A 14,852-nucleotide genomic window follows, 5' to 3' on the forward strand; every position below is an offset into this window, starting at 1 on the left:
TTTTTTGCTTAAATAATATTTTCGCGACTCCGCGGTTGCAAAAAAAGATTAAATATTAAATTTTTCACCTTCAAGGTCACTTTTATACGCTCTCTATACGGTAGCAAAACTATAAATTTTAACGTTATTCGAACGGATGATTAAATCAAACTAATCCGATTGGTCAATTACATACTTCAATCAACCAATGAGAATTCGTTTTCGATATATCACGTGATGACGCTCGGAAAAACAATTCATATTTTTCATACGTGCATCACTTTACGCATAAATATCACACTTTGCTTTAAAAAACAAAAAAAAAAAAAAGGAAAACAACTTTTGAAAAAAAAAAAAACCGGAAATAGTAAAAAAAAAAAACAGGCTGCTCCCTTAACGGTTTCATCTTCCTTTTTTTTTTTTTTAAACCTTCATCAATCGAAACTTTTAAAAAAGTTTAGTTCGTATAAAAAAAAAAAAAAAATTTATCCCTTTTTTTTTTTATTTTGTATCTCCTCCAGTTTTCTCCAGAGGTTTAAAAGGGTAAAAAAAAATTTTTTTTTCGGGTTCTCTTTTTTTTTAGCCCTTTTACGAATTGGTGAACCTGAAAAGAATTATTTTAAAATCTAGACTTTTTTTTTTTTTTAGTAAATAGGAAAGGAATCGTTTGAAACAGGTAAAAAAAAAGAAAAAAAAAAGAGATTTAGTAGGATATCAATTGTTTCGGTTAACGGATCCGCCATTTTGTTTATTTCCGGTTTATTTAATTGTATGAATTTTCCTCCTTTTTTCCAAAATAAATTCCACTATAAAAATTTATTTTGGATTGCCATTTGAAAAAACGAAAAAAAAAATTTGAAATGAATGATAATTCGAAAAACTTTTTTTAATTATCAGTCATTGATAACAAAAAAACCTATTACGTCATTATTACGTCATCATCAAAAGAAAATTTTAAACCGTTAAAAAAAAAAAAAAAAAAATATTTTGTTTTTTTTTGTTGCGTAAGAGGAGGAAATTGAATTTGTTTTTTTTTTTTTTTTTTTTTTATGGGCGTGAGGGTTGTTTGTTCTTCCCCTTCCTGTTTGTTCACACGTACCCGAGCGAGTGAGTGTGTGTGTTTGTCGGCGGTACTTTGTTTCCGTCATTTAAATCTGGGGCATAACGATTCATCAAAAAAAAAGGGAAAAAAAAGGAAAAAAAAGGAAAAAAAAAAGGAAAAAATTTTTTCACATTCTCTTTTTTTTTAAAAACGTTCCAGCAGTTTCCTCTCTATTTCGTTTTATTTGACGGTCTGCTGCTTCATAATTTTTCCCCTCATCCTATCCCCTTTCCCAATCCCCACCCGATTTTATTCATTCCCGTTGTTTAGTTTGTTTTGTTTGTTTGTTTGTTTGTTTCATTTATTATTATTAATTTTTTTTTTTTTTTAGCTCGAAACGATTTGTTTTTCGTTCGTTTTGATTTTTTTCGATTATTATTATTATTGATAAATTTTTAATTATTTTTTTCTCGTCGAAAAAAAAAAAAAACAAAAATGGCGAACGGCGTCATTTCCGGTTTTTTTATTTTTTTTCGAAATATAAATTTCAAAATATATAATATTTAAAGATAAGTCAACGTTTCACTCATTTTTACGACGTGATTTCGTTACGAATTTTTATATGTATATATTCGAATAATAATAATAATAATGATGATGATGATGATGATGATGATGATGATGATGATGATAACGATAGTAAAAAAAAAATTTTATTTCTGGATTTAAAAAAAAAAAAACTATAAAAAACGCGTCGTTGAATTTTCCGTTTTAAAAAACATGTTACTTCACGCACGTCATTATTATTATTATCGTTGAAACGCGATCACGTGACAAAGGGCTAAACGAAATATTAAAAAAATTAATTTTATTTAAGTCAGAGTATGAAAAATTTTTCATGTGATCCCAACACTCGATGACGTCGTCAAATATATGTATAATCAAACAACGTGTAATTTTTTTTTTTTTTTTAATTTTTCCAGAATTTTCCAAAAAATTATCATTATTATCATAATGATTATCATTTTCAACATTTCGGAAATTGCGAGGTGTAAAATTACAAACAAAAACAACAACAACAACTTCTCTTTTAACATTTCAAACGTTTTGTATTATTTTTTTTCCATACAAAAAATTCCGTTATTTTTTCGTGACGTAACGATCATACGTACTAACGTCGTCGCTTTAAATGACGTCACCGTTTTCTTTCTTTTCTTATTAAACGAAACGCAAACGGCGGAGAGAGAAAAAAAAAAATTTACCAGACCGAGTAAAAAGTAAAGAAAGAAAAATTACGAGAGAGAGAGGGTAAGAAGGTAGTGTATTGGGGGGGGGGTAGTGGAAAAGAGATTTCTTCATCGATTTATAAGAAAAGTTTTTTAATTATTATAAATAAATAAATAAATAAAATTTAAAAAAAAAAAAAAAATTTTTTTTTTTTTTTTAAATTTTATTGCACATTTTTATTATTAATAAATTTATTATTACCCTTAAGGGTAATAAAAATTTTATTAAGTTTTTTTTGTTGAACAGTTACATAAATAAATATTTACGTTTTGAATAAAAAAAAAAAAAAAATTTATTAATGAAAAAATTTTTAACGATCGAATTATTATTATTATTACTATACTATTATTTATAATACGTCGTCGATATTGATTTTTTTCCCTCGTTGGAAGAGAAATTGGGGGAAATCGTCGTCATTTCCGGTTTTTCCAACGTTTTTTTTTTTTTCAAATTCAATTAACGACAAAGAAAAGAAAAAGAAAAAAAAAGAATAAAAAAAATTGTTTTTTGCAAAGAAAATTAGTTTTATAAAAAAAAAAAATATATATATACATGCACGAAAATAACGTGAAAGAAGAAAAGAAGAGAAAAAAGAAAAGAAAAGAAGAATGCGTTAAATTACTGGGTTTACGTTTGGTAATAAAAACAACCCTTAAAGGGCTTTATAACCGATTTGCATTTAAATGTAAACTTGACAAAAAAAAAAAAAAAAAAATGGCAATTTTCTTTCTTTTTTTTTTCAATTCCTTTTTAAGGTTTCAAACCTTTTTAACTATTTTTTTTTTCTTTTTTTTTGAGGAGCGGGAAAATTTGGATTAAGAAGAAGAAAAAAAAAAAAATTATTCATTCATTGTTTGTTTGTTTGTGTTGATACGACAGGGCGGAAATTTCATTTACTTAAAATGGCGACGGAGAATGAGTTTCTGTCATTACACGCACATATATTATTATTACTACTAAAAAATTAGAAAACATTTCGAATCCTCTCCCCCCCATCACCCACCAACCCCCCCAAAAAAAAAAACTAAATTGGTTTAAATTCGCCTGAGGTGGGAGGAAGGAAAAGCTGGTTTCGAAAATAAGAAAATGGAGAAAAAGGAAAAAAATTTAAAACGATAAATAAAAAAAAAAAAAAAAAAAAAAAGCAAAATTGATAAACGAATGGAAAAGTTGAAAAAAAGGGGAGGGGGCGAAAAAAAAATGGAAAATTTTTAACGGTAAAAGAGAGAGTATCGGGGAAAGTGTAGAAGAAGGTGCGGTTTAGAAATGATGCTGGAAAAGGAATTAAGAAAGAAAAATGGAAAATACACGGAAACACGAACACACGCACACACGCATTTTACGCACAGTGTTTACAAAAATATGATAAATTATATAAAAAGTCAATTTTTTCATTTTCATATTAAAAATGAAAGATTTCACAAACATTTTTCTTTTTACGTTTTACGAGACGGGGGGAGGAGGGGAAAGAAAAAATGGAGAAATTTTTTTTTATATTTAAATGAATCGTTTTTGAAAAAAAAATTTATCAATTTAAATAAAATTAAACGTTTTACATTCTCTTCTTATTACTCCCTCCTCCTCCTCCCCATATTTTATCTCCCCCTTTTTTTTGTTACCCCAGGAGAAATGCATCATTCTGCAATAACCTTCCCACCTACACCTTTTACACCCTCTACCTCAGCCTCCCAAATTTTGCTTTTTTTTTAATTACAATTTTCCGCGTGATGAAATTAATAAACCAAAAAAAAAAAACCAACGTGGCTTTAGAATTCAACCGTCGTTTGATTTATATAAAAAAAATTAAATAAAAATTCATAGGATTTATTATTATTATTATCATCATCATCATCATCATTATTTTGTTTTTCTCAAGTTAAATATTTAAATAAATAAATAAAAAAACGCATTTTTCCAAACCGATTTACTACCACCACCAGTGCCGCCATCATTACCGCCTTGAAAAGAAAAAAAAAAAGTAATAAACCCGTTTTTTTAAAATGGGAGGGTATGTGGTTGAGGGTAGGGAAGGAGGGGAGCAGAAGAAAAAAAAGTTCAAACTAAAAAAAAATTTTTCTTTTCTCTCTTTGAAAAAGGGGGAGAAAAAAAAAATATTTAAAAAGTCAAATGATGAATGAAAAAAGTAGAAATGAAAAATAGAAAGAAAGAGAGAGAGAGAGAGAGAGAGAGTGAAAAAAAATGAGGGAATGAATGAATGAATGAGTGAATGAATGAGTGAATGAATGAGTGAAAAAAAAATTGTTGAATTTAAAATTAAATTTATTTGGAAAACTTTCAAAAGATTTTTCTAGAATATTTTCCCTTTTTTTTTTTCCTTTTTGCTGTTGGAAAGGTGAAAATTGGTTTTTTTTTCTTCTCAATTCTCAATGCGAATGTTGCTTTCAGTCTTGAGTAAATAATAATAATAATAATAATTTTTTATAAACTCTCCTCCCCTCGTCCCTCCTCTCTTTCTCTCTCCTATTCTCCCCTCCGTTTTCCTCCTCCCATTTTTACTTTCCCCTTTTTCTTTTTTTTCTTTCTTATTTTTTCATATCTTTCCCCCTCTTCTTCTTTTTCCCCTTGCCTCTTCCTTTTATTTCTTTTACCCCTCCCCACTCCTCTCACTTTCAGTATTATTTATCACCCCCTCCACCACTTTTCTCCTCTTTTTCCCCTCTTTCCTCGTTACTTTTTTTTATTTAATTTTTCCGATTTAACCCTTTTTAAATTTAAAAAAAAAAAAAACGAACGTGCACCCCCCCCCCCCGCGTAACCGGCGTAAATTTTTTTTTTTATCGTGGAAATAGAATAAAATTTCATAGACGTGGAAATATAGAAGAAGACAAAAATTTTTCCGATTTTTCGCGGTGTACACAAACCGAACGAATCATTATTAATAACTCATTTTTTTTTACACTTTCTGGAGAAAAAAAATATTAATGGAGAAACGGATATGCACATGCACGTGTGCACGCGGGCACGCGCACACCCATCACCGCTATTTTCTTTTCTTTTCTTTTTCCATTTAAAATGCATGAATTTAAATGACTATATAAGAAATTTCGTCGTCATGGCAACTTAACTTCCGGCCATATAATCTATTCAGTTTTTTTTTTTTTTTAAACTTTTTACTTTTTTTTTATAGTAATAGTAATAATAATAACAATAATGATAATAATAATAACGTTTCGTAAAAAGATAAAAAAAAAAAAATTAAGAAAATAAAAGAAAATAGAAGGGAAAATTTTTCTATGAATAGAAAAATATTTTTTTTTGAAATGACACGTTAAAAATTTTTTTTTATTTTTTTCCACGAGGGACGCGTGGGGGGAAGTTTCATTCCGTGAAACACATACTAAAAAAAAAAAAAATTTTAACGTGGAAATAGATTTGTATGTAGAGAGATAAACGTCGTATCGTAATGTCGTGATTTATTTCTTTTATTTTTTTTTTTTAAACTATTTGAAATTAGATTTGTAACATAAAGGATTAAAATTTTTTTCCTGGATAAAACTAACCGGGATAACTATTATACTCTGGAGTCGAATAAAAAAAAAATCGAACGCATGGACACGCGTAAAAAAATAAAAAAAAAACAGGAACAGGAACGGGAACGGAAACGGGAACAAGTTAAACTCTAACGGTTGGGGGAAAAAAAGAAAATGCGGATGTTAATGAATGCGCTTATTAATTTCTGTTTTATTTTAAAACTTCCGGTTTGTTATATTAATAATAATAATAATAATAATAATAATAATAATAATAATAATAATAATAATAATAATAATAAAATCGTTTGTTGAAATTCAAACGAAAGAGAAATTTTATATAAGCAGCAGCCGAAATAAAATTAAAAAAAATAAAAATAAAAAATAAAAAAAATTTTCCAGTCCAAAAAAAAAAAAACAAATTCAAGCTTGATTAATCAAAAAAATTTTTTTTTTTATTTTTTTCTCTCCAGTATTTATTATTGATAAAATCTGGAAATCTGAAGAAAAAAAAATTTATTTATATATATTGCGTAAACGAAATATTTATTTACAAAAAAAAAAAAAAAAAATCATCGACAAACGCATAGTTTATCTTTTTTTTTTATTTATTTATTTATATTATTATTTTATGGATAAGAGGAAAATGGGGAAGAGGAAAGCAAAAAAAAATTTCAAATCGGAGGTGAGTGGGGGGCTGGGGGAGGGGAGGTGAGGGGGGAGGAGAAGCGAGGGGACCACGCCGTTAAAAAAAAAAACGAACACAAAAGATAAGCGAATGGGAAATTCTACAGTTGAATACTTATTCCTCAATTTTTTTTTTTTTTTTTTTTGTAAACAAACTTGATGAAAAATCAACAATTACAATTTTTTTTTTTTCTTTTTTTAATTTCATAAATTTTAAATCTGTTTACGGGAACGCACTCACTCACGCACTCGCGCACCCACCCACCCACGCACTCACAAATAAATAAATAAAAAAGTAAAAAAAAAAAAAGTACAAAATTCTTATACAACAAAATAAATAAATAATTTATTTTTTATTTATTTATTTATTATTATTATTACTATCGTACGCAAACGTTATTATTATCATTATTATCATTATTATTATTATTATTATTATTATTATTAAATCTCTAGGATTTTCGATAAGAGATGAATAAATATATAAATAAATAAATTTTTTTTTTGCTAGAAAAGTAATCAAAAAAAAAAAAAAAATTAATCAAATCACGCGAACTGAAAGACGTCGTCTTTCTTTTCCTTCTTTTTCTTCTTCTTCAAAAAAAAAAAGAAATTTATTATTATTGATAATGACGTCACTATTAAATTGACGTCATCGACACACTAAAACTGAAGAATAAATAAAAAAAATTAAAACCCGTATTATGTAAGTTTTAGAAAAATTTCAAATCCGTTTGTTAATTTAATACGTTGAGGGATTATCGCATATAGTTGGGGATGAAAAGGCGAGGGGGGGGGGATGATTACGAAATTATATATTTAAATCATCATTATCATCAATATCATCATCATCATCATCATCGTCATTATCATCATCATTATTAATAATATATGTCGCAAAAAATTAAAAAAATAGCGATGATGATGATGATGATTTTCTAGTTCGGGTTCACGCGCGTTCATTTGTTCGGGTGTGCGGGAGGGGAGTAAGGGAAGTAAGAGAGAGGAAGAAGCGGGGGGGAGAAAGAATGTGATAAAAAAAGGTTTCCAACTATTGGAGAAAAATATACGAGAAAGTAAAAAAAATGAAGAATAAGAAAAAGCAAAAGAAGAAAAAATTTACATTTTTAAATTACATTTTTCGTATATAGACACATGCGCACGCGCACTCACGCACGCACACACGCATTCAAAAAAATCGTAATGGCGGCACGGATATTGACACCAAACAAACAAAATCAACCTGGAAAATGAAAATCATTTTCCTTATTCCAAAAAAAAAAAAATGTCCGAAAATTTTTTGCGTGTTTATATCATTATTATTATTATAAATCTCTCTCTCTCTCTCTCTCTCTTTTCTTTCTATCCTCTAAGGTTTGATTAAATAAAAAGAAAAAAAAAAAGGTAGAAAAACAGGTAAAAAAAAAAAAAAAAGGAAAACCGAAGGGAAATTAAAGTAAATTGACGGAAATTCACTTTTCTTTTGAAACACGAACCGGATGTTGAAGAGAGAGAGAGAGAGATAGAGAGAGAGAGAGAGAGAGGAGGGAGGGAGGAAAACATTTGAACTCAATTAAATTTTTTCTGCTTTCTTTTTTTTTCCGCGGAAAAACGGAAAAACAGAAAAACACAAAAATCAAATCCAAATACGAAACAAAACAATTTTAACCTTGACAATTTATCATTATTATTTTATTTCAATATCGTTAATGTTTTTTTTTTTTTTATTTTATTACGTCACCTCATACGTCATCATCATCATTCATCACGTTATTATTATTATTATTATTATTAATATATCATTACCGAAGAAAAAAAGGAAAACAAATTTTTTTAAAATTTTACTCGGTAGAAAAAAAAGTAAAATTTTTGTATTATCATTTATTCACTCACGCATCCCTCTCTCTCTCTCTCTCTTTCTCCCTCCACCCCCCCCCTTCGCCCGACCCCAAATAATAATAAAAATAATTAATTTTCAGGTATTTAAAAACGGAAAAAGTTTAAACAAACGAATAAAAAACAAAAAAAAAAAAACTTTCAAAATGGATTAACAAAAAAAAAGAAAAAAAAAAACTTTTTGGCGAGAACAAACTTGGCTAAACATTTTTTTTCCCCCAAAAAAAAATGTAGGGGGAAATTTCTAAAAAAGGAAAACGTTCCAAACGATGTGTGGGGAGACGGACTGAGAGAGAGAGAAAGAGAGAGAAAGAGGAAGGGAGGGAAGAAAGGAAAAAAAGAGTTTTTCCTTTCTCAATTTAGATAAAGCCAAAACATGAAATCCAAAGATTTCAAAGTATTAAAGTATTAGACATAAAATGGCGGGGAGGCGAAATACAATGGGGGGACGAACGAAACACAATGGGGGGGGGAGAGAAAAAAAGAAAAAATAAAAAAATTTTCTAAGCTCCGATTTCGTATATTAAATAAAATAAAATAAAAAAAAAATTTTTCTTTTTTTTTAAATCCGCCATGTTTAAAAAAATATCATCATTATTATAACTGCTATTATTATTATTATTATTATTATTGTTATTATTATTATTATTATTATTATTATTATTATTATTATTATTATTATTATTATTATTATTTTTAATTACGTATTTGTAAAAATCGACTTATCATTCTTACTTTTTTTTTTTTACGGTACCCCAAAAACTCTTTTCGAAAAAAAAAAAAAAGAGAAAAAGAAAAAAATTTTTTTTTTTTTAAATTTTGCATTATTTAAATACATAATAATAATAATGATAATATTTGAAGATTTTATTGATTTCGAGTTGAGGGTAAAAAGAGAAAATGAAAAAGAAAAGGAAAAAAATCTCTCAAAGGTTTTCAAAGGAAAAGGAAGGAAGAGAAAAAGAAAAATGGATGTGTATATATTTGTTAAAAAGATCAACAATTTTGTCAACATGGCTAATCTTTCCGTTAGAAATAAGACATTGAAAACGTTCAAGTTCCATCAAAGTAAACAAAATAAAAATAAGGAAGAAAAAAAAAACGGGAAAGGGAAGGGAAGGGAAGGATAAAATATTTTGAGATATAAATTCTTTGGATAACTTTTGGTAAAGAGAGACTTTTTCTTACAAAAAAAAGGGGGGGAAAGGGAATTATTAAAATTTTTAGTGACAATGTACGAATAAAAAAAAAAAAATAGTTAATGAAAAAAAAAATTAAATTCACTAAGTTTTACATTGAAAAGAGAGAGAGGGTGGAAGAAAAAGAAAGAAAGAGAGAGAAAAAGGGGTAGAAAAAGAAAAAGAGAAGAGCCAGAGAAAGAGAAGGAGAAAAAAAGAGAGAGAAAGAAGAGAGAAAGATAAAATTTCCGATAGAAAAATATATTTTCCGTATGGTATATTATTATTATTACGATCATAAACAAGAGGAAATGACGATGAATGAAGGTGGTTAAAACGATGGCACAGTAAGAACGGTGATGCTGAAGGTGGTGACGGTGATGATGAGGGTCATGACGATGGTGATGGTGATGATAAAGAGGAATAACGCTGAAAGCGATTATGATGAAGGTGGTGGTGGTGATAGTTGAAGCGATGATAGTAGAGCTTGTGATGTTGAAAGTGGTGGTAAAAGTTCCCTCTGACCGAGAAATCAATTCAGTGAAAACAATGATGCTAAAAATGATGATAATAATCACAGGTACGACGGTAAAGACGATAAAGAAAACATCGGCGGTGGCGGAGGCGATGGTAATGGCGGAAGTGGCGGTGGTGTTATAGACGTAAAAGTTATAAACAAATAATAAAAAATTTAAGCGCCATCGCAATCGCAACAATATCATTTCATTCCGTAGAAAAATGAAAAAAAAAACATACGGCGATAAGACGAAAACACATAAAAAAATTTTCGAGAGAAAGGGAAAGAAAGGGGAAAAAAGGAAGGGAGAGGGAGGAGGCTTTTGTCCCAATGTTTAAATCCCGGGGATCCCCTGGTAAAAGATTCAAATCAGTAGCAGGGGTGGTAGTGGTAGTAGTAGTGGTAATCCAACTATGAGATTTTTGGGTTTCTATCATATCCTCTTTACCACAAATTTAATCTCTTTTTCTTTTGTTCTAGTATTTTCTATTTCGTGTTTGTTTGTTTCTTCCCCCCCTCCCCTTCCCTCATCGTAAATTATTTTTATTTTATTTTATTTATAAAAAAAAGGAAGAAATGGGAAGAGGAGAGGGAGAAAAAGGACCTTAAACAAAATAAATTTTAAAATTTAAAAAAAAAAAACAATAAAAAGTTTCCTAAAATAAATTTTACACACACACAAACTCCTCGCGCTACGTATTTATTTATTTTCTTTTTTTTTTGTTTCTTCTCCAGCCATTTATATAATTCCAGAAAGATTTTTGATAAGATAAGAACAGAGATAAATACTATTATTATTATTATTATTATTATTATTATTATTATTATTGGATACGAAAAAAAAAATGATTATTATTATAAAACAAAATTTTCGATATTTAGCTTACGAATCATTTTTTTTTTCTCCAGCGCTCACCTAATTATTTCCTACCCTTATCCACGAAATCGGTTTCTCCAGTTATTCCATCATTTCAAAATGAAAAACCTTCCTGAAACATTCTGGAACGTAAATCACATCCCGAAACAATATTTCATCAACAAAAAAAAAATCTTATTTTTCATTCATACCTCCGCTCCGCCGCCATTTTAATTAATTATAAAAAAAAATCATACGTATTATCATTATCATTATCATTATCACTATTATCATTATTATCTAAAAAAAATGCGTTTTAACTACCGCACAAGCACACGCACGCACGCACGCACGCACGTAGAAATTCTTTATCGCGATAAAAAAAATTATTACATCTGCAATGCCACAGTAAAATAATAATAATAATAATAATAATAATAATAATAATAAAAGTTCCATAAATAAATAAATAAATAATAATGATAATAATAGTAATAATAATAATAATAATGATATTCATAAAAAAAAATTTTTTTTTTTGGGAGCACGCAAAAAAAAAAACGAAAAAAAACGCGATAATTAATATTTCGTTTTTTCCCTCCCCTTCCCCCTTCTCCCTTTCCTCTTTCTCTCCCCCACCCGCTTCTTTCTCCTCCTCCCCCTGCCTTTCATTTTTTACGCTTCGCGATTTATAGCGCGTTAATTTCCACATATATATATATTGTTATGATCCCGTACTCAATATTCACATTTTCAAATTTTTATAAACAAAAGACTGGCGACGAACTCAAATTGTTCTTCTTTAGAAGCGAAGCTTCTAAAAACTATTTCTTTTATTTTAGTTGCAAGTGTTTGCTAGTTCCCATTGTTAAACGTTCGAAACAGTTGACTGGCGAAAGACCAAAGTAATATAGGGAAGCTACACAGCTTGGCGTGTGTTCATTTGATTTTTAGTCTAGCTATAATAAGTTCTTGTTTATTAATATTAGTTTTGTGATAGTTTTAAGTGCTTGTTCATTACTTACAAATAAAGAACGAACCTAAACATAACAATATATATATATATTTAGCATTTATAGTAATTCTATATTAATATACGACATTATTAATACCAATAATAATAATAATAATAAATAAGTAGTAACGAATAAAGGATTTCATCGAAAATACAATCCGATTAATTATATATATATATATAGCAATTAAATAGCAAGTTAATAATTTATAGAAACGCTATAAAAAATTAAATTTTTTCTATTTATTTATTTGACAAATCTTTAACCGATTATTGTAGAAAATTTTACAAAAAAAAAAAAAAAAAAAAAAAACTTTTTAAAAAATGGGAGAGAAAGAAAGAAAGAAAGAGAGAGAGAATGAGAGTGAGAGAGAAAGAGAGAGGGAGGGAGGGCACTAAAGGGAGTGGAAGGGGAAGGGCAAGTTTGTTATGCGAGCAACCAAGTTTATAAAATTAAATAAAAGAAATAAAATAAGATGATGATGATGATGATGATGATGACGAAGCAGAAGACGGTTGAAAAAAAAAAAAAAAAACTTTCTTTTTCCCACCAATTAACTTTAAAAGCTCTTAAATTTAATTTTTTTTTTTTTTCTGTAAAGTTTTTTTTTAGTTTTTCACCTTTGAACTATTTGTTTTCCTCTTTTTTCTTTTTTTTTTTTTTTTTTTGTTTTTCTTGTTTTTAATTTTTTTTTCACACATTTGTTAATTTGACAAAGGACAAAAATTTCTAATGATGATAATAATAATAATAATTTATAGTGGAAGAAGAGCAAGAGAGGGGAGGGGAGAGAGAAAAAAGAAAAAGATGTGGAAAAAAAATTTGAAAAAAAAAAAAAAATGAAACTGAAAAGGAGGAGGAAAATGGAAGGAAAGGAAAGAAGAAAAAGAAAGGAAATAAATAATAATGATGATAATGATAATAATGATAATGATAATAATAATAAATAAATGAATTTTAATCGTGTTGTCGTAAAAAGTTTTTTTTTTTTCTTTTTTTTTTTCAAACGTAATAAATTCAAATCTGACGGGGAAATTTAAAAAAAAAAAAAAAAAAAAATGAAAGGGAAAGAGAGAAAAATGCAGATGGTAAGAGGTTGTGGCAGCGGTGACGGTGGCGGTGGTAGACGTGGCGGCAGAAAAACAAAAAAAAAAAAAAGTAATAAATAAATAAATAAACCGGAGTAACATTTGGTTTAAATCATTATTTAATCTACACAATTTAATTATAAAAGTTAAAAAAATTTAATTTTTTTTCTTTCATAAAAAAAAACAAAAACAAAAAAAATCAAAAGATCTGTCATTGATGAAAAAATCAATTCCAGTCCGAGGAAAACTGGAATACTGGAAAGAGAGAGAGAGAGAGAGAGAGAGAAAAAAAAAGTTTTTCCAGTTTTTCGCGTTAAGGTTTCGTTTCGTATTTATTTATTTCTTAATTTTTTTCTTCTTTTCGTTTTCAAAAAATTAAAAAATAAAGGGAAGAAAATGAAGTAAGAGAAAGAAAGAGAAAAAGAGAAAGAGAAAGAAAAACGGAAACGGAAAAGAATCGAAAAAAAAAAATGGTTTACGATAAATTCTTTAAATGTCTTCGATAGCGTTTGTGTTGAAATCGAAAAAAAAAAAAAAAAAAAAAAAAAAAAGATTCATCTATATGAAAGATGAGAAGACTTTTTTTTTTTTTTTTTTTTTTATTCGCTAAATGTTTCCCTTTTTTCCCTTTTTTTTTTATCTACCTTTTCAAGTTCCCCCAGGAGAAAGAAAATATTAAAAAAAAAAGAGGGATAAAGTTTTTATAACTTGAAAAGTGTCACATGTAAATCTTTTGAAAAAAAAAAAATCTGATTTTAAGTTTAAATAAATAAAAGTCGGTTGATTATATTAGAAATTACTTTTTTTTTCTTCTTAACTTTTTCCACTACCACCCCAACCCCCCTATCATCCTCCTCACTCTCTCTATCACTATCTCCCTCTCTCTTTCTATTTTAACAAAAAAAAAAAAAAAATTTCCGCCTTAATGTGACTTTTTTTTTTTTTTTTGGGGTATAAAACATGCACAAACAGGAAATGAATTTTAGGGTTTATCTCACCTTAAACGCTCGAAAGGTTAAAGGGAAGGGGTTAAACGGGGAGGGAAAGAGAGAAAGAGAGAAAAAAAAATTTTTTTTCTTCTCTCTCCTCCTATCCCCTCTATAAAAAAAAAATGCATTAAACAAAATGAAAAACGTTTTTGATTTTTCTTTCTCCAGCGAATCAATTTAGACTCCAGAATTTTTTTTTGTTGCGTTATTTAAAATTAATTCGTTTGTAACCCAACAACCAGACAAACAAACAAACGAACAAACGAATAAACAAACGTGTTAAAAAAAAACAGGATTTTTAAAGAAAACAAACAAACAAAGAAACGTTTCAGGTGTTTTTCTTTCATTCTTTCTTTCTTTCCTTCCGTTTCCGTTTTTTTTTCTCGAGAAATTTTCACGCGCCTACAAAACGCGCGTTATTTATATACACACAATAATAATAATAATAATAATAATAATAATAATAATAATAATAATAATAATAATAATTTTTTTTTTTTACGGACGGATAATCGAAGGATGAGCGCGTTTTTTTTTCTATCCATAAATAACTGACTGATAAGCGATACCAGCATCCAAAATTCAAGATAAAAAAAAAATTTTTTTAAGTTCAAAGCTTACCATCCCCCACCACCACCACCACCAGCGCCACCGCCGAAACCGTCAGCTCAAATTTTATTTTTTTAAAAAAACTCACGGAAGTGACGTAATTAAATTATACCGTTGACTGACATTATAAAGTTAAATTATGACGTTTTTTTTTTTCTTTTTTTTTGTGAGAGAGTAAATGAAAAATTAACCGTTACAAAAAAAATTTCATTTTAAA

The sequence above is a fragment of the Pediculus humanus genome, genomic scaffold (assembly GCF_000006295.1).
Source record: "Pediculus humanus corporis 1103172108307 genomic scaffold, whole genome shotgun sequence".
Taxonomy (NCBI): domain Eukaryota; kingdom Metazoa; phylum Arthropoda; class Insecta; order Psocodea; family Pediculidae; genus Pediculus; species Pediculus humanus.